This window comes from Coturnix japonica, chromosome 8 (genome assembly GCF_001577835.2).
Source record: "Coturnix japonica isolate 7356 chromosome 8, Coturnix japonica 2.1, whole genome shotgun sequence".
Lineage (NCBI taxonomy): Eukaryota > Metazoa > Chordata > Aves > Galliformes > Phasianidae > Coturnix > Coturnix japonica.
The window spans coordinates 11,299,264-11,324,250 of NC_029523.1; the positions used below are offsets into that span (position 1 = coordinate 11,299,264).

Here is a 24,987-nt window from a genome sequence, read left to right on the forward strand (position 1 = left end):
GCAAAGGTGTTAATTAGCGGTGAACCTGTTTAACCCAAATGCTCTTTCATGCAGCTTCATTATGAATCCCAGAAAACCTCAGATTGTAACATGGCTATGATTTGCCTAGATTAGAGCAGATACTAGTTCTTTTGGAAACAAACAGTGCTTTACCAAAAGCCTCTTTCCAATGGGCCCATAAAGTGGAGTCTGCTGCACCCTCCCCAGGAAGAACTAGGAGTACCTTGAGGCAATAAAACACAGGCATGGCACAGCTTACCTCTAGCCTTCTGAATCTGTGTCCTAAGTCAGCAATGGAAGTGAGGAAGAAGAGAAAGGCAATAGCATGCAAATAAGAGACACTGGCTCTGTCCTTTTTCCAGACTATTATCTACCGGTCTCTGAGACAGGAAGCTCCTGGACAGCCCACTATGCTATGTGTCTACCTGAGGAATAAGGTCATGCTGATGATCACAAAGCACACAATAGAAGAGATATATTTTAAAGGTTTGGATTTTATAAAACAAAACTAAAAGTAAAAAAATTAAGCCTTCCTGTGGCCAAGACAAACTGACATGATTTCTTGTAGCTGTCAATGGAACAAATAGGTCTCACAGAACTTAAGCACTGTAAGCCCAGCCGTTATTTTGCACTGAAAATCATTTCTTGGTGTGACCATTACCATTGCTTGGTTACTTGTAGAAAACAATTCCGACTACCAGGAAATAATTATGAACAAAGCCCTGTTAATTATACAAGACATCTCAGCTGCCCTAATTAAAGATCAGTTCAATACTGTTCACTTGGTAATTTTATTTTTAATTGTGAATAGATTTAGTAGAAGCCTGGCTGATAAACAAATAATGAGACTTGTGTTCCAAAAGGAATCTGATTAATAAAATTATTCACCAATCATTTATTTCCTTTGGTTTATATCATTCTTCCTTCTCCATTAGAACTGGAATAAAATTATAGGAATTGCATTAATTGGTTTCAAAGACAATGTCCCTTCTCATCACAAACATTCCACAGTCCTGGGCCACAGAGTTGAGGCCTTATTTATGCAACTATGACAAAATCAGGAAACAATTCAGTCAGGAAAATGCTAAGTCTTGGATGCAGCAAGAAGTCCCAAGCAAGTCAGTTCCTGGATTCAACATGAGAAAATGGTCAGGGTAGGAGACAGAGACCAGGTAGAGCTCCAGCCTCCAGCAGTCATCCTCACCTTTTCCTCAGGAGAACTCGCACAGAGCCTGCTGACTACCAGATGTACTGTACCCAAAGACAGGGCTGCGAATAGAAGAAATTAAGACTTCCTGCCATGGCTACAGAAATCAACCCAAGGATATTATCAGAGCCATGCCAGGAGAGCACAGCTGGCATGGAGCTGCTGCAGGGCCACATGGACAGGACAGAGGGAAGAGGAAGAGCCTGACGCATGAAATGCCTGCAGCTTAAGCCCACAAACCATTTCATGTTGCCACTAGATCAACGATGAATGACTGCAGTTAAAGTGGAAAAATAACTTTACATATGTTTCCTACTACAATCTGCCAGCCTCATATTTTAATGGTAAACTGAAGCAATTTGCTTCCTTTTTTAATGGATTATAGAAAGAACTCGAGCATAATGTTTCTACCCCTGTATGATCAATACCTTTAACACACTTATAAATTATTAATATCCTGCTCACAAAAATTCTTCTGAAGAAGTATAATCACTCAACACAGCTCAAAAGAAAAAATTAATGAATTAAAGCATTTATTTACATTTTTAGAAGTTTCTAGCAGCTTCATGGGGTAGCTGAAAAGCTATATTGTATTCAGTATAGTGTATTAGATGTAGTCTACTTATTAATTTTTCATCCTTCCATGGCAACATAAAGGGACTTAGCATGTAACTGTTTAATCAGTCAAAAACCCATGCCATGATGACTGTCTCACTACATTCCTCCTAGAAATGAATCTCTCTTCCAGATGATAAGTTCAAGGTCAGTGGAAGGGGCTGAGTTGACTTAGAAGTTGGTGTAAATCAGGGTTATTCAGGACTGGGGCATGCAACAGAATACAACATTCCCAGTTCTAACACCACAGTACTCCTCCTGACATTCCAAAACCCATAGAGAGTTTAACACATCTTATTGCTAAATAATATCATGTGCCATATTGATTTAGCTGCATTTCATTAGCTAAATTACTAAATCAGATAATAATCTTACAAAACATGTTTCATTTTTTAAAATCACTTCTCATTTTCTGAATAAAGAGGAGGGAGATACAGAGATATTTATTTCTTCCCAGTAAGTGCCATTCAGTATTTTCTGCTAAGTTATAATCAGGCCACCATGGCCAAAAACAGCAGCATCAAACTATAAAGCCCACAAATTTATTTTAATTTTTCATCTAATGGAGAGTAAACATGCTGCCACACAAGAATCAACAACTCAGAATGTCGCCTTAAGCTCTCAAGTGCTATTCCAGAGAGTACTAGTAGGATTATGGGGCTCTCCTTTGTGCACCTTGTCTCTTTGAGCAAAAGATCCAGTAAAGGCAGATCCACTCAGATGTCATACTTGATCTGATGAAAACGAACACTAAATACATTCTTATCTAACCAAGAGATGAATTATTTGATCAAATATTTTGAAGGCAGGTTTTTACGTATCTGTACTCAGTAGGCATAAGATAACATTGCTTTGGGCTGGTAAAATAAAGCAAACAAAAACAAACAAACAAAAAAATTAAATCTCACTTGGTCTTCTTTACAGTTATTCTGGGGTTGAACTGGTCCACAGTCCCTAGCAGTTACTGCTCTTGTTTCCTTAGGTCATGATAATGCTGGAGAATACATAAGCAACATTGTTTTAAAGTATTCCCTGGCTTCTTACAATCATTTCCTTAGAAAGCATCAATGTATATCTGAAAACAAATGCTGGATTTCAGCAGCCTCTTGTGTAGCCTAGTAAAATAGCAGGAAGAAAAACATAATTAGCCAGATTAACTTCTCCAACTCAGATACGTTAACAGCCTTTGCCAGTACAAATATGAATAGACATTATAATGCTATAAAAAGTAGCTTTGTTTGTTTAATTTTTATTTTTTTGTTGTTTTACAGAGCCAGAAGATAGTGCAGTTGCCAACACAGCCAGGAAGTCCGAGCAGAATTAAATGCAAGAAGCTCTGTCACTTCAGTGAATGCTAAGAAAGTAGCTGTTGTTATACAATTAAAGTTCAAGGTTGCATCTATAATAGGCTTTTCAGTGTATTTGAAAGTAGATTTAAATTGTTACTCACCCCTAACCTTCTTAGAGATTCATGATGTCGAGTACATAAAACAGAACAAACTGAAAGGGCTATAATACATTTACTGAAAGAAAAGAGTCTTGTAGCTAGAGAGAGAATATTGCACTGGGAAACAATAGGGTTTTTGAGAAGCTGTGTTTTGCAAGAGGAACTTTCCTATTCCACCATCCAAATTATTCTTATAAAACAGTTCTTCAGAAACATAGCCGGGGTCATTTATCAGTTTTATAAAGATGCTTATTTTCTATCCATCCAAGAGATTAAGTGGGAAGATGAATTTTTAGACTTGATTAGTCATGAAATGTGTTTATGATTTCCATACAACACTGGTAAAGATATAGACAATTATTATTTTTTTTTCCTTCCAGTAAGTTGGATAGTTTAAAGAGCTGTGAACATCAACTGGTGCTCTCCATAAAACTCTGTCTGTCTAGAAATGCAGCACAGTCTTGTAGGCATCTCTGGGTGCTCCCATAGAATAGTGACATGATTGGAGTTGTTTTTGCTTTGATTACAGGATGTTTCTCACACCGTTCATCAAATACAGAATGGTGTGGGAGCTCTAACTGAAGAGAATAGAATGATCAAAAACCCACTTGTTTCAGAACTTGCAGAAAAGATTACAGAAAAGAGGAGTATGGGAAAAAAATGCTAGCAGATAAGCCTTTGCTTTATAATGTCACAAAGAAAGCAACAGAAAGAGAAAGAGGACCAACAGTGGCTAATTGTCTGTAATGGCATAGTGTACAAATATTTGCAATGTTTTGTGGTTGTTTTTTTTTGGGTTTTTTTTTTCTTTGTTGTTGTTGTTTTGTTTTTTTTTTTCAATTACTTACCAAACTCAGGTTTCCCATTACAGAATAATGCCAGAGCATCACCCAATGATCCAGTCATGGTCTCCTCCATCTCTTGTCGCCGATGAAATACAACTGTAGCACCTCTGTAAATTCCACTGTCCAAATTTTCATCCAGGAGAGGCTGAAATGATTTATCTGGAGATTTGAGAAAACACAGCTTAAGAAGTACATTTCAGTCCAGTCTGTTCCCTTCATTCAGAGCATCTGAAAAAGGATGGGAGTATTTAAATGTCCTAAGAAGTGAGTCTCACAGTGTTTTCAAGAAAGTCAAGAATTTGAAACCTTACTACATCTGTGTAAATTTTAACTGTACTCAGCACATGGATTTTAGGCAGAAATTCAAAGTGCCTGAGTATTTTGTGTGGCCACAAGGCTTTGTAAGCTTCCTGGATGCTTATCTTCTTGGCAATAAGAGGTTAAAATCTTTTCAGTAATTGCTTTCTAAATATACATCTGTCCCACAACTCACAAACTTGACATACCCTGTCAAATGCAAGTTTACTAAAGAGGCCTTGTAACTGCAAATATATTAGCGATATTCTACATTATTACCCCAAATTGGTATTTGCAACCCTTCCTGATCTATGAATTTCACTGCAAAGAAATGTTTTATATATTTGTATAAATATACCATATGTACAATGCTACAGGTTCTCAAATTTGCATTGTGTAAACTTTATTACATACACTGAAAACTGACTGATGATGAGTGCTACCCTTGTAGTCTAATTTCCTTCTAATCCATGATTTGAAAATTCCAGCTAATGGGCTCTCGACAAGACTAAATTTGGGGTAGTAGCAGACTTAATCAAGAAAACAAATGGGATTCATTAAAAGCTGGCACTTGTCAGATAATCTTTGGAGAGTTCTCACCTCAAAGAACTCACCTCAAAGAGTTCTCACTCACCTCAAAGAACTCTCTTTGGAGAGTTCTCACCTCAGTCTACACATCCCCATCAAAAAGAACAATATATATATATATATATATATATATACACAGAAATCTTCAGCTGTTTTTATCTCAAGCTGTTGAGCCAATTCAGTGCAACTTCATAATGGAAAACAGACTTAGTTAACTTTAAATTCCCTGTTCCATGTTTTAGAAGATGTATCCTCTTTCCAACTTTTTACACTCTTTTCATAGGTATTTGCAGTAAAAGGTTAACTAGAAGCTTCTTCTCACAGTTGAAGACAAATTGGCTATAGTTTCTATGCCCCCCTGTAACACATACCTTCATTGCAATGTTTGAAGTATTTCTTGGGAAATACCATTAGGGTATCACCCACCTCCGATAGCTATGGCCTTGTTAAAATACGCATATAATTATTAAATAACTCATAGAAATCAATAATTATGCCTTTAGCCAACATATTGTCAAAGATAGTGGTAAAGCAAGATTTATATTGCAACAGGTACACATCCAGCCTTGTTCTGCTTTGAATTTAAGAGCAATGAATAAACACATGCAAAGTTTCAGTAAGCCTTTTCCACTTCTCCTAAAAACGCACACTATCCACTGTCGTTGAAGTCTCTGTAAATTACTTGAACTCTAAGGACCAAATAAAGGCATCAGACTGCTGGCAACAGAAAGGATTTGACCATGCTTGGAATTAGGAATTCTTAAATGCATTCAGTCTGCTTTCTAATGTCCTCTCTCGGCAATGGCACTTTACCATTTGCTAACACCTGAAGTAACACTGCTAAGATAAAGGATTATCTACCTTCTCTTTCCAGCAGAAAATCTGACTCCCGGTTTATTTGCTCTTATTTGGTTCACTAATACTTCACTCTGCAAAAGCTTATTTACTCTCGCTACCACCTCCTAATTACTTCAAGGAAGTCATATTGTTCTCTCATTGTGTTTTTCTAGTTTTTTTCTGAGCAAGATGTATTTTTTTTGTTAGAGTATCCAAATTCTTAGCACGTGGGATGCAGCATGCATCCGTACAGCATGTCTAAATTTGCTAAGGCAATTTGAGCATTATCTGATTGCTAATTAGTGTGCTATAGTAATTCTGACCTTTAAAAATGGTCTTTTAGCCCCACTGTTTCAGAGGCCTGCTGTGCTTATGCTTCTTATGTGAATATTTTCTACCTATGACTTCTGTTGTCAGAGAACTCAGCTCATTTAGATGCTGCTCACTGAGGTTGAGAATAGCACTGGATAGCATTTTAAAGTTGGTTTTGAAGTTGTTTGGGTTATTTCCTCCCCCTCCCAGTTGCTTTCAAGGCTTGATTACCTCAGTTACATACAGAAAGCATTCAGATAGTTGAGTTGTTCGCAGTGTCAAAGCATGCTGCCATCTCCCTCACTCTATAGCCATGCAAGAGGCCTTCTCCTTCAGTGAGAGAGTCCTAGCATGTGCAGAGTGAGAGCAGGAAGGGCAAAGACCACCTGAGAATTACAGAGGACCCGTTGTCAAGTTCATCCACTGCACTGAACCAGTGTGAGCAACCCCACCTCCCCAGGGTGGCCTTTCTTCACAGATCTGAGGGGTGTCTGAGAGACACACACTGATCTGCCACTTCAAGAGACAATGCTTCTGTCTGGTGACTATGCATAATCCTTCTGTGCATACTGCTTCTGGCCAGTGCTCTTCCCTGACAGATATTAACAATATGAAAAAGGCTGTAAAAGGTTTATTATGAAAGCACAACGTGAGAAGTTACCCCTTGCAGTGGTGTCCTCTAAGAGGCGCAGAACTGCATGCAGCAGTGCTTCTGTAACCATAAAAATAGCTGTTAAATTAACTGGCCTTATTAGAATCCCTTCTCTCTTTTTGTGATTAACACAGAAAAGGGAAACAGCATACAATGTCAGAAACCACCATAGAAGTTCTCACTACAATCCCACCTCGAGGAAATGCTACCCTGCAGCCTGCTTGCCCTTCCCCAGCTCTCTGAAGAAACCACACTTCTCAGCGCACTTTAACACAGCCCAGTGAAACACTACAGGATTACCTCATCCTCACATTGCACGTGGGAAATAGGGGAGGCTTACAGGAGCCTCATCAAGCTCTAAAGCTGGGGCAGGGCAGTGGAGGTAAACACCATCCTGCCTGCAACAGACCCAGGTCTCCCTGCAGGCCAGCAGTGGAGGCATAACCAGCTGGGAACTGGGGACTGCACCCAGTCCTCTTGTGCCTGACAGAGGCTGCTTCCCCAGCTGTGTAGGGGTCTTTGCAATGAGAGAACAGCTGCAGCCGCTCACTTATCATTAAAAAAAACCAACAAACCAACAACAACAAAACGGCATGGAAAACTGCCATATGGGGCAGGGAGTCATCAGAATAAAATGTCAGTTTAAGCAAAGCCTGTGACAAGGTATCAGTCCCTGAGAAGTTTGATATTCATTTATGTTGTCAAGGTCAAACTTTGAAAAAGATGCATACTTCATTACAACCACTAACACTACTGTGAGAATACTCATGCAGGCCTGCCAAGCTGTCCTTTATGAACCAAGCACCAAGGAGGTTCCTGCTATGCAGCCTGAGGAATTCCAAGGGTTTTGCTTGTCATACTGGTACCAATCAGTGAGTTATCTGAGGCATGTTTTGCAACTGTCAGAAATCTGTACCTGTATGACACAACACAAAACAGAAGAACTACAACTAGATTCATCTGAAAACAAACAGGGCATATGATGAAAAAGAGAACTACTCCAAAACACACTACTGGAAAAGACCAAAAATGCTGTTGATGCTTTTCGTAGTTTCAGCAGGAAAGTCAACACATAGTCAACACAATATCAAAACCTAAAGAGTGCAAATGGTCCCTTTTTAGTCCTGAGAGATTTCTATGTTTTTGTTACTAAAAATGAAATCAGTTGTATAAATTCACAGAGCATTAGAACATGCATATATGAGACACACATCAAACACTACCTGGATATATTTTACAGCCTTTGGTTTTCATAATGAATTTCTTTCTTCAAAAGTCTTTAATGCAAGTTCAAACTACTTGTTTCAGCTAAAGCCAATAAACCTGATTTTGAAGCTATCGCATAAGACACAATAACTTTTCACAAGAACATCAAAATGGGAAACAACATATTGCCAAAGGAGATTGTGTTGGGCAAAACTATGTAGCATTCAATTATCATTACATACAGTAGGGTATTTTATTGTGCCACATCAGTGTGTAGCTCAGCATACTTTAGAGGAGGAATAGAGCAAATTAATTATAACTTACCCTTTGAATATGACTGAATATGATAGTAACTCTCGTAGTGGTTTTTCTGTGGCACATCCCAGTGGAAAGATGCTACATGAGACACCCGAACCAATGCGTTTCTTAGCCGATGAAAAAATCCATGCTGTCATAAAACACATCCTTTCATTAGCTACTCAGCTTCTCTGAACTGACCTCCAGAACCTCCCTTTCAAGTAGCAGGCATTAGACACAACATGGATAGCTGTAAGCCATAGCTTGCATTGCTGCAAAACCCTTCTGTGAGTAACAGAGCATGTACACATGTAGATATCCAACCTACGTGAACAACAACATTCACAAATATTTCCTCTTATCAAACAGAAGTTTGTTTTACATTCAAGTGTGTTTTATCTATTCAAAATAAAAATCTTCCATAAAGGAAACAAAAACAAACAAACAAAAAATCTCCAATATTTGAACCCAAATCTTAAGGCTGCTCTGCAATGTCTTGGTTCTGGGGTGCAGGAGCAGATGTACCAGGTACCACTAAAACTAAGAACAGTTTAAAAAATACATCAGGTTTTCTAGGGGCAACATGTTAAAATGATTAAACGCATTTTTTACCTGAGTAGAGGAATGGCAGAGTACTGAAAACTGAACCAAAAAGGACTGTAGCCAGCATGTCCATGCCCCTACCACCTCCCACCATACTTGCATTGGCAAGATCTGGGGTGACATCTCCCTGTGCAGCTCTCAACAGCAATTCCATCTTGGCTTTGGTGTTAAGTTTTCCTTCAGGTGATGATGGCAGTTTTTCAGCTCTTCAAGTAGACTAAACTCCAAGAAAGTTTACCCAGGAAATGTGAAGAGGGGGAAAGACAAAGTTGTCCTTAGACATTTCACATCCATCCTTACTGTGATAGACACTGCAGATAATTTTCCTAGCAGGGAATTTCTTGTGAGCATTTTACCAGTGAAACATTATTAAGTGTTCCTGCCAAAAGCAATTTGTTACAAAAAATGTTGGAGAGATGGAACCAAGACAAATTAGCCTCAGGATTTTAGATACAAAGATATGTTCTTTTTGTACTAATCCTATGACTGTGGATATCTTTTCCAGCACACTTGAAAGCAGCTTCACATGTGCTGAACTTACTATCAGACATTCAGGATAACCCTCCTCCAACTTTTAAACACAGGAAACTGCAATTAATAGCATTAAAAACATTTTAAGAGTTTTGCAACCACTCTTACTGCAATCAAAAGATGCATCTCCAGCAAAATTAAATAAACTAGTCTTTCAATTTTTCAGGACAACACAATAAAACTTTTTCTACCATTTTGTAAGTTGTAGCATCGTGAAGACCAAGTACAGTTACCTTGTTTTGAAGTTTTCCCTGTTGATTACAGAATAGTTGAGGCTGGAAGGTACCTCTAAAGTTCATTTGGTCCAAACCCCTTCTCAGCAGTGTGTTTGTGCAACACAGAAAGCAGCACTATAGAGACAAGCACATGTGCATCCACTGAGACACTCCAACAGCACCATGGGATGGTGGCCCTGTGCCTGTGCTCAGCATGGTTCCCCCTAGTGATCTTCAGAGCAGCCTTTTTGCCGTCATTTCTAGCAGGCTGGGCCAAACCCAGCTGTTCAGACAACAAACAAGCAGATTGCTCTGAGCAGCCTCTCTTCCCTCAATTGTTTACTCCCTTAGCCTCACTCCCACCTGTTCTTCCTACTTACTCCCTCAATGTCCAGCTTTTATTTCACTTCCCTCATCTTTTTGTCACACTGATGCTGCCTCATCGCCCCTTGCCAGTTCTTCCTCTGTTGCTTCTACCACGGTCAGGCAAGACCCACTCCAACCTCCCTGGTCTGAAGCAGGAGCTGCTGAGAGCAAGGGAGGACTCCAAGCACAGCACAGACCTATTTAGTAACAGCCCCATGTACTGTCAGCTCCTACCTGAGTGTTGGCTCTTTGATAGTAGGGAAATCTGTCAGCATCATTCTAAGGCTGCAGAGCCCTGCCACTGTAAAATGCTTTGTTTTATTTTGCATAGCTCCATTTCACACGCTGATGCAGCTGGTTGAGCCTACTGTATTTCACTTTTCTTAATTGGATTTTGCTAATTATTCCTGAAAACCTCCAAAACCACAGCAGTATTGTGCTGCCTTACTCTCCTACAGCACTGCTCCAGTGCCATCAGCTCACTAGGAGCAGAATGCTGCTGGAGAGAGAAACCCAAACCTGCATGCCAGGGGGATGCTTCACCCACCTGGGGTGGTTAGTGAAGCTGCTGCCTCTATTAAAACAGCCCAAGGGCTGGGGAGATGGCCCTGGATCCACTCAGTCTGAAGGAGGGAAAGTTATGTTTTGAAGTGAGGAAGATGTGCAGCTACAGAGTACAGGGAGAGGCGAGCATTTACCCATCTGTAGGGCTGAGAGTCCCAGGAAAATTGTTCCCCAGCTTTATGGTGGGTACCCAGCTCCTGCCACACTCCCAGCATTCTTCCTGGCTGCTGCTCCCCCTCTCCATTTTGAATATAAGGCAGTGCTTTCTGGAGGAGTGAATTATCTGATACTTATCTCTGACTCCAAGGCCTGTAGGTGCAATATCCAGCTCGTGAAGCCCCTGGACCTGTAGGAATTTATAGCAACAGATTGGCAGTGAGTTTTTCTGCAGGTTGTTTATATTATCGTAAGCTGCTTAGGAGAAAAGCTTTAACAGAACACTAGATAAAAAGAAAATGGGTTTTAAAACCCCCAGTAACTCTTTTTTTTTTTTTTTTTTCCCCCTTAGCTTGTTCTTGAACAAAAAGTATGAGGCCTGGGAAAGCACCTGCAGGTACTTTCACAAGGAACTAGTGCAGAATGCAACTGAGTGCAATAGGAAAAAGGTCCTTTGCTCAGCCTTTGGCAGTACAATCTGACTGAAAATTTGGGGGAAAAATCAGGAGGAAGTGAAGGCAGGTAACAAATGCTGGCACTCAGAAATGTGAATAAATAATGGGTCTTCAGTTTTTCTGCCAGTTTGATCCCATGGTATTACAAATCCTAATAGCTATTGATTTTTTTCTATATTTTGCCAGCAGTCAACAGAGAAAATTCATTCAAATGAATAACTCACAAACATGCTAGAAGTTACCATGGGTGAAGGAAAGACCAAGTGTTGGGAAGCTGACTAAATAGAATATTTGCTTAAGCATTGTGCTGAATTCCTGGTCAGCAAAGAATGACCAACAGCAAGTCTAATGAAAATTACTCAGACTTCAGGGCAGAACTAGAGCAACTGTCTTTCATCTACACTAACACTGAACTGTCACCTTTTTGGAGACAAACATATTTCTACTCATCACCTGATGCATCTTGAACTGCACCAAAGAATTGTCCTGATGCAAGAAAGACAGTACCATGAAGGATTAATGTATAGTCTCATGGGTAGCACCAAAATGGCAGCTTGCACTAACCTCTTCTACCATCATCCCAAGACAAAGAAGGTTTCCTTTTAGGCATCTGCCATCACCTGAAGGACAAAGGTTTTCTCCATGGAGGGAAAAGATCCCAGACTCAGGTTCCAGCAGAAAGTTTTCCTGCAAAATAAAGAATTTAAAACAGTCATCTGCATTACTCATAGCTAAGGATGATATTAAGAGGGAAAGAGAAACCTGGGAACAGCAGGCAGCTTCCTTGGAATGAGCCTTAAACAAAAAAGTGAAAGGTCAGGTGAGTCCTTGTGCAAAACATGATACAAAGCCTGGCAGTTCTCATATGGTAAAAATAACTCAGAGCAAATTCACAACTCATAGCAAATTGAGCAGCAACAATTCTGAGTGTACTCAATAGAAGACTACGTTTTTTCAATAGAGTCTAATAATTTAACATATTAGTTGCTGTATAATAGCAACCTATTTATTTATTGACAGCATGATTAGTTAGGATAGATAATTAAGACTAACTAATCAAGCTTTTAGTCATTTTCTAGGGGAAAAAGAAAATGACTCTGAATGAGAGGGTGCTTTTAGTGCAACCTTGTTAAGCTAGGTAACACAGATGAGCTCTAAACTGATCTGTTCCAGCAATGACCGTTCTTTGTCCCCATGCACGAGGCAGATGAGCATGTAAAATGATGGTCTTTGGGATAATACTGCCTCGTGCTACAGAGAGAAAGGTTAAGAAAGAGTGGAGAAGTAGAAGAAAGGGTAGAAACAGAGATGTGGGAAGGAGCCTGAGATGCAGGGAGCCAGGTAGAGGCTTAGGCTGGAGAAGAAAATCTATCAAAAACTTGAGAAAAGACATAATTTTCAGTCCTCATGCTGCTGTGCTCAGCTGGAAAGTTGGAAGCTGAGCATTTAGAGTGCTAAAGCTTGCTTTGAAGACAAGCAGGCAAAGGAACCTCAAGAAAAGGAAAGTGATCCTGTGATGCTAAGGCTTGGGGCAGAAGATTGAGTTCGCAAGTAGTGAATTTAGGGTTAGGGTTGTAGGGTTGTATCCCAGCAGGATATTGGCTATTGCTCCATATTGATTTAGTTAACAGGGATAGTTGAACAGCAGGCTGAAATGGAAGAAGCTGCGTGTTGGCAGTTCATACTGAAAGTTCTGATCTTTTTCTGTAGAAAAAAGTAAATAAACCTCCAAGTCACTGATCCCTATCATACTGTCATCTATTCACTTGAGCTTCATAAATCAGGCTAGCTGACAGCGTTTGTGAAAGGATGAGAGTCCCTTCGTTTCAAAGTCACTGCACAAAATTGAATGGCAGCTTCTGGGCATGTGGAATGTGAATCGGATACGTCCTGGGAGTAAAACCTGCTCCGGCCTTCTCCAGCAGCTATGATGAAACACAAGGCTTAGGTGAATCAGTGGAGATTCTCCCTGGCTTCAGGAAAAGTGAACACAGATGGCTCCCCGCTTTCTTCAGCAGTGGCCCCAAACAAACACCTGAAAACAGATTCTGACCTTTCTGATTATACAAGGCAAACTTTCCTGCTTTTTTAGCTGCTGCTGTTGAGCTTTCCCAAGCAATCTCTAAACATAAAATAGGAGTGATTTTAAAAGAAAATGGGTTCATCAGGTCAATGGTAGTGTAATTCTGGAAAGGGTATGAAAGTAGGGAAGTAACGATAATGCATGAATTGAAAGGCTGATATAATTTGCCATGGCTGCACTGAGGTAAGGAATAGTAAATAAAACTTCCTGTCTGACTGGAACATAATGAGTTCCTTACCTTTTAACAGTGGCTACAAAATAAATTAAAAGAAAACACATACTGCTTTTCTTCTCTTGCAGATAGCATCTATTTATATTATGGTAAAAGGAACAGTGACAGAGAATACTGCTTCTACACAACAATACTTGCATTAACTCTGAAGTCATGACCACTACCCAGAGATGGTGGAGGAAGGGGGAATGACACTGGCTTGAGAATAAAGTGATTTGAAATTGCCACTGATGGCGAAATAGGGAGAGTGATAGACAGTAAAGACTTGTCATGTATTTCTCACAGCCTTACTTGTGTTGGAAGGAACAGTGATTTTAGGAAAGAGGAGGGAAAGGATATTTGAAGGCAATTATTGTTTCTGCAGAAGAGATATTACTGTTAACTGCGTCCAGTGCTTTTGTAACTTCGTAGTGCCTCAGTAAAGAAGAACTACTATGGAATTGTGGAGTGGACTTGCAGGAAGTACGCAAACAGACAGTGGATGGCACTGAAAAAAGAGCAATGTCTATAGGATGCCCAATACAACTGGCCAGTAGCCAAGGAGCATGAGTCTCAGCAAGCCCACTGAAGGACACACAGCGGCTGAATTTCTGGAATACGTAGTAACTACAAGTAAAATAGCACTGAAAATATAATTTACCCAGCTGGTAACTGAAATGTGTAGTTCAGGCTTCTCTGAAGAGGGATATGACTGAAAGCAAGCAAGAAAAAAAAACCAAAAAGATTATTTTAACCTGCACACAACAGACCTATGCATAGTTCTTCTTCTCATTCCCTTAAACCTTACTACAGGCAGGGATCAATCAACTGATCAAGGCTTCTGCAAACTACACACTGAAATTCTTCTATTTGCCATCTAGAGAACAAAATGGAAACTATGGTAACAGAGCTAAACCTGGTAAGGTCCATCAAAGACCAAGAAGGTAACTCAGCCTCCCTCCATCTGGAGTCCTTGACCTCACTGTACTCCCAACAAGAGGGACACTTCTTGAGAGAGTTCATAGAGAGGTTCAATTAATAACAATTGCTGATTTTCAATTGCACTGCACTTGGCCTCCTGGTTTGAAACATGCAGTTCAGGATACAACTCTCAGAAACTTTTATCAGGAGAGACATCAAATAATCCGAAGTATTGTGATTTTAGTTGGTAATTTTAGCTCAGTGATTTATGTTTACCTCAGTCTAAATATCTATGAAACACATCTGGAATCTGTGCCACTGCTGTAACTTATAACTGCAGGTAAAACATATTTAGATACAGAGGATACACTTCTGAGTTTACTACTATCATGAATTAGCATCATTTAGAGTTTTGAAGATTTCCTTTCTTCTGACACCACAGGATAAGAAATTTGCCTTTCTGGCACTTTTCCCACAGGAAGTATGGCAATTTTTATAACACACTCACAGGCAACTTACAACTTACTGCAACTTAAAAAGTAAAGCTCATTTTTACTGAATATAGATTTTTGCAACATGGTAGAACTCCTGTATGTCTGACAGCATAAAGAATAGCTTACAAAATGTACCATGTGGATTTAAAGTGACCAAAAGAAGAATCCGATTTATAATTGTCTTTTTGTTATGCAATCCAAATTCTATTTTGTGGGGGAGAGGGAGAAGGGTTTCAGTGAACCCCCAGAGACAAAACAGATCATGTATTTATTGATTTCAATGAGGAGAGGATACCTTTCACCTTTCCAAGCTAATTTTTTATCTCAAACTTCAAGTGTTACAGGGATGCTTTTATTGTTAGTGAAAAAATAGCACGCAGCATGGCAGAGTGCTGAAGATGGTGTGAGTCTGTTCCTCTCCCCAGGGTATATGCTGATGCTGGGGAGGGCTGCCCATTCTGTGGCTGAATTTAGCTGGAGCTTGGTTCCTGCTAGCATCTGGCAGGACAGGGACTGTGCCTGCAGCTTTGCATTTGAGCAGATACCCACCTGCTATACAATTGGTCTAGAGGCAAGGGATGAATGACAGAGTTAAACTGAGGTATTCACACCTAACATTTTTGAAAGGCTTTTCTTAAGCAGTCATGTAATGACTTAGATTGGAGGGGACTTCAAAGATCATCCATTTCCAAACCCCTCCTGTGGCAGGTCATCACCCACTAGACCAGGCTGTCCTGGGCCCATATAGCCTGATCCTGAGTGCCTGCAGGGATGGGGCACCCACAGCTGGATTGTGCCAGGGCCTCACCTGGGTATCTAGGGAAAAACACTAAGATCAGCAACATAAAAACCTTTAAATATATGCCTTTTTGGCATCAGTATAGCATACGTTTTAAATGTAACAAAGAGAGAGAGACAACTTTCAGCACAACACTAGTACATCGTCATTTGGAAGATTTATATGTATGAGAGACTCTAAAATGAAAGAAAAAAAATATAAATCAAATTTATTTCAGGGTAGAAAACAAAATCATAAATAATGTGTTTTTCACACGTATTTTCTGATTACTCACAGCTCCAGAATTTTAAGAACTACTGCTAGAGAAAGGAAGGAAACAGCCAGATGCAATCTAAATTCCAGCTTCAAACAATTCCAGCACTTGTCATCTAGTATATCAGGCCACTAATAGACTGTTAGATGTCCTTATCATAGTAGCAGAATGATCAGCCTCACACCAGAATGTTCTCAGAACTGTCAGAGCTAGTTTCAGTCTGGAGATACCAGTATCCCATTAATTCTTGTTCTCAGTGGAGTTCTTAAAACACCGTGCAAACTGAACATATGGATTAATTGCAGGAAGAATAGATGCTATCACTTACTACTGATATATAACTGAAACTGCAGAAAAGGCTTGTAAGAAGAATTAAAAGGCACAGTAATTTCCTTCAATCAGCCTTGAGTTATTACTTGCTACCAATTTTCATTAAGACTTTTTGTCTGCTACCAGACCATAGACTGCTAGGTTAATTCTAGATTAATTGTTACAGCCTGTCAGATTTCAGGTCACCAAACTTTCACAGTTCACTTACATAAAAAGGATTTTTTCTTTTACAGTTCCCAGATATGTTTTTTAAAACTTTCTTCCTTTCTTGTAGCATCTGTGCAGTGACATGTGTTGGTCAGAATGACTGCAGTGCTACCACTGCATCTTTGCGAGCAGTAGTGATGTCTGGGTAACTTTGCCAGGGCTTTTTCCACACATGGCACGGTCAGCAGTCATGTATTTACGTGTGCATATTAACTCCCTGACATCTGGCTGCTGTTAATTTGCAAGAGTTCTGGTGTCATGCAGAGTGTTTGTACTATGCCATCATTACCTCTTTGGGTCATGGCATGCCTCATTATATGTATGGGTTGTATTCTGTCTAAATTATTCAGTAATAATATACCTACACACAGAGTTTTCAAGCCCTTGATAGATTTGTTGGATTCTCCATACACATGCATACAAGGGGTATGTAAAACTAGTTTAGAAAGTTCTACCACACTTCATATGCTTTTTCTTGCTACCTTTTTTTGTTGTTTTTGTGGGTATATTTCAGCTTTTGTACATTTAAAATGATATAGTGGTGTATCAATTATAATTGAGCAGTAAAAAATGATTACTTATCCCTTTGCTAGATGCGCAGTATGCATGAGTCAAAGCAAAGATTTGCAGGCTGCAGAGAGATAATTTAAGAGTATAATGGCTGTTCCTGTTTCTTCATGTTACTAAGCTTGTTTTTTTCCCCCTTTCTAAATGTTTGTCATATAATTTTTACAGTGTGTTTTTCTCCTCTGAAAACATTTCTAAGACACTATAATCCACCACCTTGTTCCTATTAAATGTCATTAGTCCCACAAGTTGCCATTCAAACTGAACAGTAAGTTCTACAGATTCTCTGCTTTGACCTGTAAGAAGAGGAAATTAGGAACCACTGCTTGATCAAGACCAAAGCAAACTGTGAATGACACCCCAGTGGGGTTTGATGGTGCACCAAAATGAAAGGAAGTTCAGATGCTGCACCCTCACAAAAGTCTATTTAAAATACAACTATCTCCATTTTCAAACATCAGTGTAAGATCTGAAGTACAGAACACACTAAATCTAGAATATCTAGAAATCTAGAACACAATAAATCTAAAATAATAGTGCAGAGTTCTTCCACTCTGAACTGCTGCCTGGATAAATTGTTTAAAGCTTTTACCTGTTCTTGGACTTTAGGAAACTGAATGGTATTTCACAAACCCAGTTTACAGCTGCTGTCATTTTTAGTAAGAGGGTTCTTTCCCAAGTTTCTGAAGCAGCAGCTACAGGCACAGGGCTGAAATGTGGAAAAGCCAGACCACCACCTTTTAACATCATTGTTATAAAAATACCAGCCCACTGTGCAGCTTTACCAGCAGATTTTTGAGTGGCAGATTTGAGTGTTGAACCGTCCTTTTATTTTTCTTTCTCCTCTCACAATATCACTTTGTCAGATTTTCATGGGAGGCGATGAGAGGAAGGAGCCCATCCATGAGGATGCCACTTGTGGGGCTGTGATGTAGAAGGCTCAGCACCCACTTGTCAACGGAGCTGCTTCCCATCACCAGGGCCTCTCACACACATACCTAGTGCTGTGTTATTATTCTGCACCTACAGAGCCCTGCCTCATTCAGACTAGTGTTCATTCACACCCTTCTGCTGCAGCTTTCCACTTTCAGAGGTTCTCTGCAGGACAAGGCCATTTTTGTGGCTGGAATTTTCTGTTTCACTTGGAAATCTGTTTCACATCACGTTGCTCATGTCTAAGCCATTGTAAAAAAAAAAGGTTTGGTGGAACATTACTGTTGAAGCCATAAATTGAATAATTTAGTCTTTGTTTTTATTGGTGCAGACCAACAGAGTTCTTAATTGCAACACTGACCTGGTACCAAAGAAAAGGCCAGCTGTGCCTAATCAGCCAGGGGCTGGACTAGAACACACTGTAGAAAGGAAGTGAAAAGTAACGCCAAAATGTTTTAAGATGTAAAATGACACAACATTCAATGAACACTTGCCAACATCATCTCTAATTACTGCAGTGATTAAGTAGTAAAGAATTTGGTCTCTAGAGAACTGCAGTTCTGAAGGAAGCACGGTGCCATGTGTTACAGAATTTTTTCTTGCAAATCATTATGGAAATCCTGCTTTCTGTGGTTCTCCTAACAAACTCTTTCTTTGCAAAAACCATGCTTCATTTGTGAAGTGCAAAGGGAGTGTGTCTTGCCTGCCTCTGAAGATTTATGTCTTTATTGCCTTATATTCAACTTGCCTTTTTAAAAAATCCTTTTATGTCTCTAAATAAAGAAGCACAGAAAGCAGTGTGTATTTGCATACTGTAAGCGTTCCTCTCATCCTCACTGAAGAACAAACAGAGAATAGGGGAGGGCTAGATAAAAGCATCAAGACCTTAACACAGCACGGCAATGGTCTGACAAACGGCCAGAGAAACGGCAATTAATGCAAGACCAGTTTAAAATCAGAGTCCTAGGGGACACCTTAGAAGACTTCATTTAGAAGCACTTCCATTTCTTTTTTTATCATAAAGCTCTTAACCATGAGATCAGAATTTTTCCAGTTTATAAATACAAAGCATAACAATTAAACTGAGTTTTAGTAACAAAAGTATTTGAATTGATTATAATGTATGGGTTACGTTTAAACTTTTTGTAACTCTGGATCAAAATGTCTATTGTACAGGCAAAGTATATATTTCACTGTAGCATGCTCATGTTTATTGTGTTTTATTCTCTCTGTGGGTGCCTCTTCTTTTTATTCAGTAAAAGAAGAGGAAAAATCCTCATCCTCTTGCAGACCCGAGAGACAAAGAACAGCAAGGGAACAACCATAGTTGGTCCTCTCCTCTGTTTGGTCCTGTTTTTTTTTCATATCTGATCCATGTCTCTTCCTCCTACTCCTTGCTATACAGAGCTTCCAAACACACTATCTCCTGTTCCACAAAGAAATATTTAGCTTTCACAAAGCACTTTTATCAGTACATCAAAGAGACACAATTATCCCCATTTCACTGGTACGAAAACTAAGACATGATCATCATCTGTACGGAATATGCACAGCAGGGATATATTCCCAGAATAAGAATACCATACGTATACATTAGAAAGGAGGTAGTAGAACAGGGCATCTGTGTCTGTTGGGCCATGTTACAGAGCACAAAGAGGTCAAGAGAAAGAAAGCCCAATGCTTTTTCTCTTGTCCTAAGGAAGATATAGAAATGTTGCTGCAGAATCAATCATAAACAATTTGAAATAAGACCAGTTGATATCACATATAACTCATAGAGAAAAATAAAAGTGATTTAATGTGCAGGAGAAGCATCAGCATAACCAGTTCTTGCCTTTCAGCTGGACACTGCTAGGCTGACTATGCCATGTCATCACATGTATGGTAAAATGCTTCAGTGAAGTGAAAAACAAAATTACGTTATTTTTAGCCTGACTACAGTAGCAAATTAAAGTGCTTCCTCTTGCTTCTTACTAGATATGAGTTTAGCTGGAAAGGCAACAGATGCTCTGAATTTCAGCGTTTAAAATGAGACACTGAGATGCTTCCTCCTCAGCCAAGTCGCTACAAGTCTGTGAGAAGATGCTCTTTTTTCCTCAGCATTGAATAAGATGTTAAACTTAGCTTTCTAAGCTCGTTTCATGAATCATTCATGATCAAGTACAAATCCTCACGAACTCACAAGCTTCCTGGACAAGAGCACTGAACCAGCAAGAAGAATATTTAGGAAGGTTTAATGGGAATGACAAAACAGTTAAAAATGTGACTAGAGAGATCATAAACAGTAAGTGAATTCATTGGACCAGACAGAACACTTATCAGCTGGTCCAGTCCCATTTGTACTATCAGTAATGTTGAGTATAGAAGTATTGCAGATTTTGCTCAGAACTCCAGATTCTCAAATTCTTTCTATATTTTAATGCATTTGCAGTTGTTATTTCTGTGAAGGGAATTGTGCCGTACTGTTACACTCGTGACTCACTGAAAATCTGTTTTGAGACTTAACAGCATGATGCTGTGAGTAAGTCACGCCAAGAAAAACACTAATCTAGGATAAAATAGCTCAAATTGTGTTTATGGTGACCAACTTACCTGTAGTAAGTTTTGTCTCCAAAAAATTATCTGAGAAGATAACTCAGAAATATCTGAGAGGATTAATAGATTTAGAAGAAAATGGGGTAGTTGATAAACATCATATGTTTGGGATGCACTAAAAGCAGAAGTCTCTGTGCTATTTTTACTGTTCCCATTTATGTTCTCACTCAATTATATGGCACACACATTTCTGTGGCATCTGCTCCCAAGCCTCATTATCCTGCCAGGGGTGGCAACAAAGGGGTCATATAGGGTTCTGGGGTGTGAACGATACAGGAAAATGAAGGTGACAAGACCTTAGAGATTGTAAAGGGAACAAAGATGATGCACTCTGCTCTGGCAATTGCTGCATGAGGATTAGGTTATGACCACCCTGCCTTCAACAAGCAGCCTGGCCAGTGTCGTGAGGCTGCTGGGCTAGGAGCACCCAGCACAAGGCAGTAAGCAGCGCTGCCTGTCCCTGGGTGGGAGGGTCTGACCCTCCTTGCACCGATTCCATCTGCATAGACTTTGTAACTTCCAAAACTGGCTTGTTGTTTTTGCTTTTAATGTCTGCTAAAAGTGCATAAAACTTAAGGGCAAATACAGAGGTTGGTTCAGATGGTGATATGGAAAAAAAAATGTGTAGAGACATCTTCACAGGCTCTAAACTCCTCTAGGGCTACAATCTTCTAATACTGAGAATTCTCACATGTCAGTCTAAGGTCTTTGTTTCTTCCAAACCACATCGGTGTTTTGTGGTAGCACTATAGCAATCTCCTAGAGGCATCAGTCAGCTGGGGACCCTCTGCAATTACCTATCAAATAGGACACAAGAGACCAGGAACAGAGCATTCTGAGCAGCAGGCTGCCAATCTCTGTCCCTACCCCGATCTCTGTCCCTGTCCCAAAGGAGAAGAGAAGAGCTGTTCTCTCATTCTTTTCAAGTCCCCTAATATCTCCATGATGCTTACAAAATATGGGAGCTACTGTAATCAAAGACCTCGACCACGGCAATTTCATAGCAACTGAGTATGCCCAAAATGCAACGAGAAGTGAGTCTCCTCTACAGCTTGCCAATTTGTGTTTTGTCTGAGGTTCAGATATATTGACAGAAATGAATTAAAATGCTGATAGATAAAAATAGAAATATTCAAGCTTAATGTAAGAAAACAGCAATGCATAGACATGTCTTGGAATTAGTCAGTTATGTCAAACATCAACTATTTATAATTTCTATTAAAACAGCTCTGCTTTTCTTTTTAATTAACCACATTAAAAGAAAGTCAGGAGGTTTTAGCATTTTAAGCTTGTTCACTTCTAAAAATCAAAAATCACATGGTTCCTTAACTGTTCTAAATTGCATTTATACAGAAATGGAAGTAAACTTTCACCTTTTGAAAGAGTAAGATCTATGTATTGGTTTGAAAAGGGCACTAAATGGCTCCTGCATTTAGGACAGGATGGCAAACCCTTTTTACTGCAATGTCTGAGATTATGCTGCTGGCCTTTGCTGTGATGTCAAGCATCAGCCTTTGTGGCACGGCAATTTCCATTCTAGGAAAAAAAGTTGATATTTGTGGAGCAGATTGCACTGAACAAAATTTGCAGTCTCTGATGCCTGCTAGTGGGACATTTGTTACATGCTCTGCTCTGAATGTAGTAATACATATTTCAACGTGGCACTGCTTCTTCAAAAGATTAAAAACCTCTCAGTCCTGTGAGACTTGTGTCAGCATCTGATTTCATGTGCAAGGTAATCTTTAAATATTAATATGGAGCAAGGTCACGCTCTCCTTAACCCCCAAAATGGAGTTAGTAAATCATGATCTGGCAGTAGAAATATATGGGGCACATCAGTATTTGTTTAGGGCAAAATCTAAATTTAAATTAAACTAAATTGGTTACTGGCATTTTTATAATTGCATGCATGTAATATATTATCCGTAGGCAGAGGGGCAGTATGGATAGCCTGTGAAGCTGTAGTTGAAAAACATTTATTAGAAGGATATTAATAAAATCTCCTGAATTGACAGCAGAGAAAGTGGTATCTGAAAAACCAGTTAGATAAATCTAAAGTGGGAATTCAGTAGCTCTTGGGGCAAGTCAGCTGCTGTCAGATCTCTGTTGACTGCAGCTGAACGAGTCATTTTACACCAGATGAGCGGAAGCCTTTTGGGCTCTCATCTGAGCTGAACCACTGATTTATGGCATGACACTGGTAGTCTTTTTGACCTCTTTATATGACATTCATCCTACCAAGGAGCAAGGGGGAAGGGGAATTACTGCACTTTGCTGGAAACTGGAGGATGGACCCAAATAGACTTTCCCTAGGCAAAATAAAACATTTCATAGTTTAGTTTCTTGAGAGTGGCTGATGGGTTAGCCTTGAAATTCTACATACATTGTCATTACATGTTATCTGGAGCTCAGCTCCCTATGCAGCTGAGGTTCATGCCACACATAACTAACCATATTTGTTTTGCTGCCAGGGGATCTCCCTTGCTGCAGAGATGGGGAATGGCTGTATTCTACAAAAAGAGAACCAATTGAACTCTGTGAAGAGTCAGTGTTGTGAGACCATGACCTTTCATACAAAATACTTAGAGGGCAACTGAGCAGTGGCAGAGTCTAGGGAGGTATAGAGTCTTCATCTGAGCACTGGGAAATAAAGGGAGACAAATTATTTAAATTTAAAAATCCAGAAAGTTTGTTTGCTAAATAGGGAGTGAATGTGTGACCCTCATTCAAAGCAAGGAACAGTACATTTGAGCTTTAGCATTTAATGATTTGAAGTACTGAACAGGCAAGATTTTCCTTAAAGAAGCATCTAAGACACAGGGTCTTCATAAATAATCAACTAAGTAGCTTCATTTTGCTCTCTGCTCTGCTTCCTGAATTTGCCAATTATTTCAAATTATGTGTATAAATATTGTAGCGTGGACTGTTGTGTCCACTGGCAGACGTGTTAAGGCTTTTAAACCTATTTTTCTAGGCCCTTTTACTTTGATCTGAGTTTGAAAGTGTTTTCTGGACCTCATCTGTGAAGGTAATGGGTGTTTCAGAATCAGGTGATGCAAGTTGCATTACACCGGGCACAGGTAGGTCACCGAAAAGCAACATGCAGTTAAGTCTCTAACCCCACCAAGTAATCAAAATGTTTCAATCAGTCTCTGTCACTATTTGGGTTCCTCAGCTCAGGGAAGCCATATAACATGGTCTTAATCAAGAAAGATCATTAACCTACCTGGCTGTGGCTGCCTTCAATCTGCCTGCCACATACAGGTGCTCAGGGATCTGTGAGTTTGCTCTAAAGACTCTGCAACAAGAATAAGAAAAAGCTTATTTTCAGTGGTCTTATGCTTGTCATACACATTTCCCCACCTCCACACAAACCTTCCTTAGAAATCAACAAATAAGTTGAATTAAGACTTCGCTCTCATATATAGCAATTGAATAATAATACTGTGCAGTTCCTTATTCACAGATGGATTTTTTCTTTAGGTTCAGAAATTGCTTTCAAAGCACGTTTCCAATTTTCACTAAGCAGCTCTTGCCCACTAAAAACTCACTGAAGTTATCTTCTAATGTTTAAACATGTATGGAAACACTTCTGCCTGGCATTGCCTCATAAAAATCAAACTTTTAACAACAGAAGTCCTTCCTGTGAGAAATGTGCAGGTGCAAGGAAACAAGCAGGAGGACAATGAGGAAACTGAGAGAGAAAAGGCAAGTTATCCAACAAAACACAAGACTTGGGAAAGAGAAGGGGGAGAGAAGAAAGTGTATGGCAAAAGGAAGAGGAAGATGCAGCTAGGCTGGGCCTGGAGCACCCAAGGAAGTGTTTGGAAGCAAAACCTTCTTCAGGAGTTGGGCTGTCCCTTATCAGGAGCAGAATCAACAACAAAGCAACAGCGATTAGCACAATTTGTAATATTTTTCCAAAACACACAATAAATGTTTTTGCCCTCAGGAGAGACAGAGCAAAAAATGAGCACAAAACTGCTGGCAAAATGCAGAAGTCTCTGTCACACTGTGCAGGCAGATAAAGTTCTTTAGTCAATCCTGTGTTGTCTTTTCTGAAGTAGAAAGAAAAAAAAGCTGCCCAAAGTTTTGCTCAATATTTACCTTTTGGGTTAATAAATTGTGATCCTGACCTCAACAAAAGTCAATATCTTCTGATTATTATACGCAGGCACCTTTTATTTGTCCTCACTCATTGTATAATGAGCTACTCGTTTCCACAGGCAACTTCACTTTAATTTTGAATGTCTGAATTGAACAATCATTTATTCTCCAAGGCAAAAGACAAAGTTGCTATAAACCAGAGCTGAAAAATACAGAATGGTTTTGCTATTTCTGGTGAATAAGTGAGGTTGGGCAAGGGGACAGAAGGGATCAAGGATTATGCACAAGAAATAG

At 39.5% G+C, this 24,987-nt stretch overlaps 1 long non-coding RNA gene across 1 annotated transcript; it reads right to left on the reverse strand.

Moving 5' to 3' along the window:
- Positions 1-497: 497 nt before the first annotated feature.
- LOC107317345 lies at positions 498-23,933 on the reverse strand. The gene is made up of 5 exons (XR_001556831.2): positions 23,813-23,933; positions 11,758-11,880; positions 9,671-10,928; positions 8,331-8,454; positions 498-4,273 (listed from the first exon to the last, which is right to left on the reverse strand). It is a non-coding gene; the product is annotated as an uncharacterized LOC107317345 (long non-coding RNA).
- Positions 23,934-24,987: the final 1,054 nt, after the last annotated feature.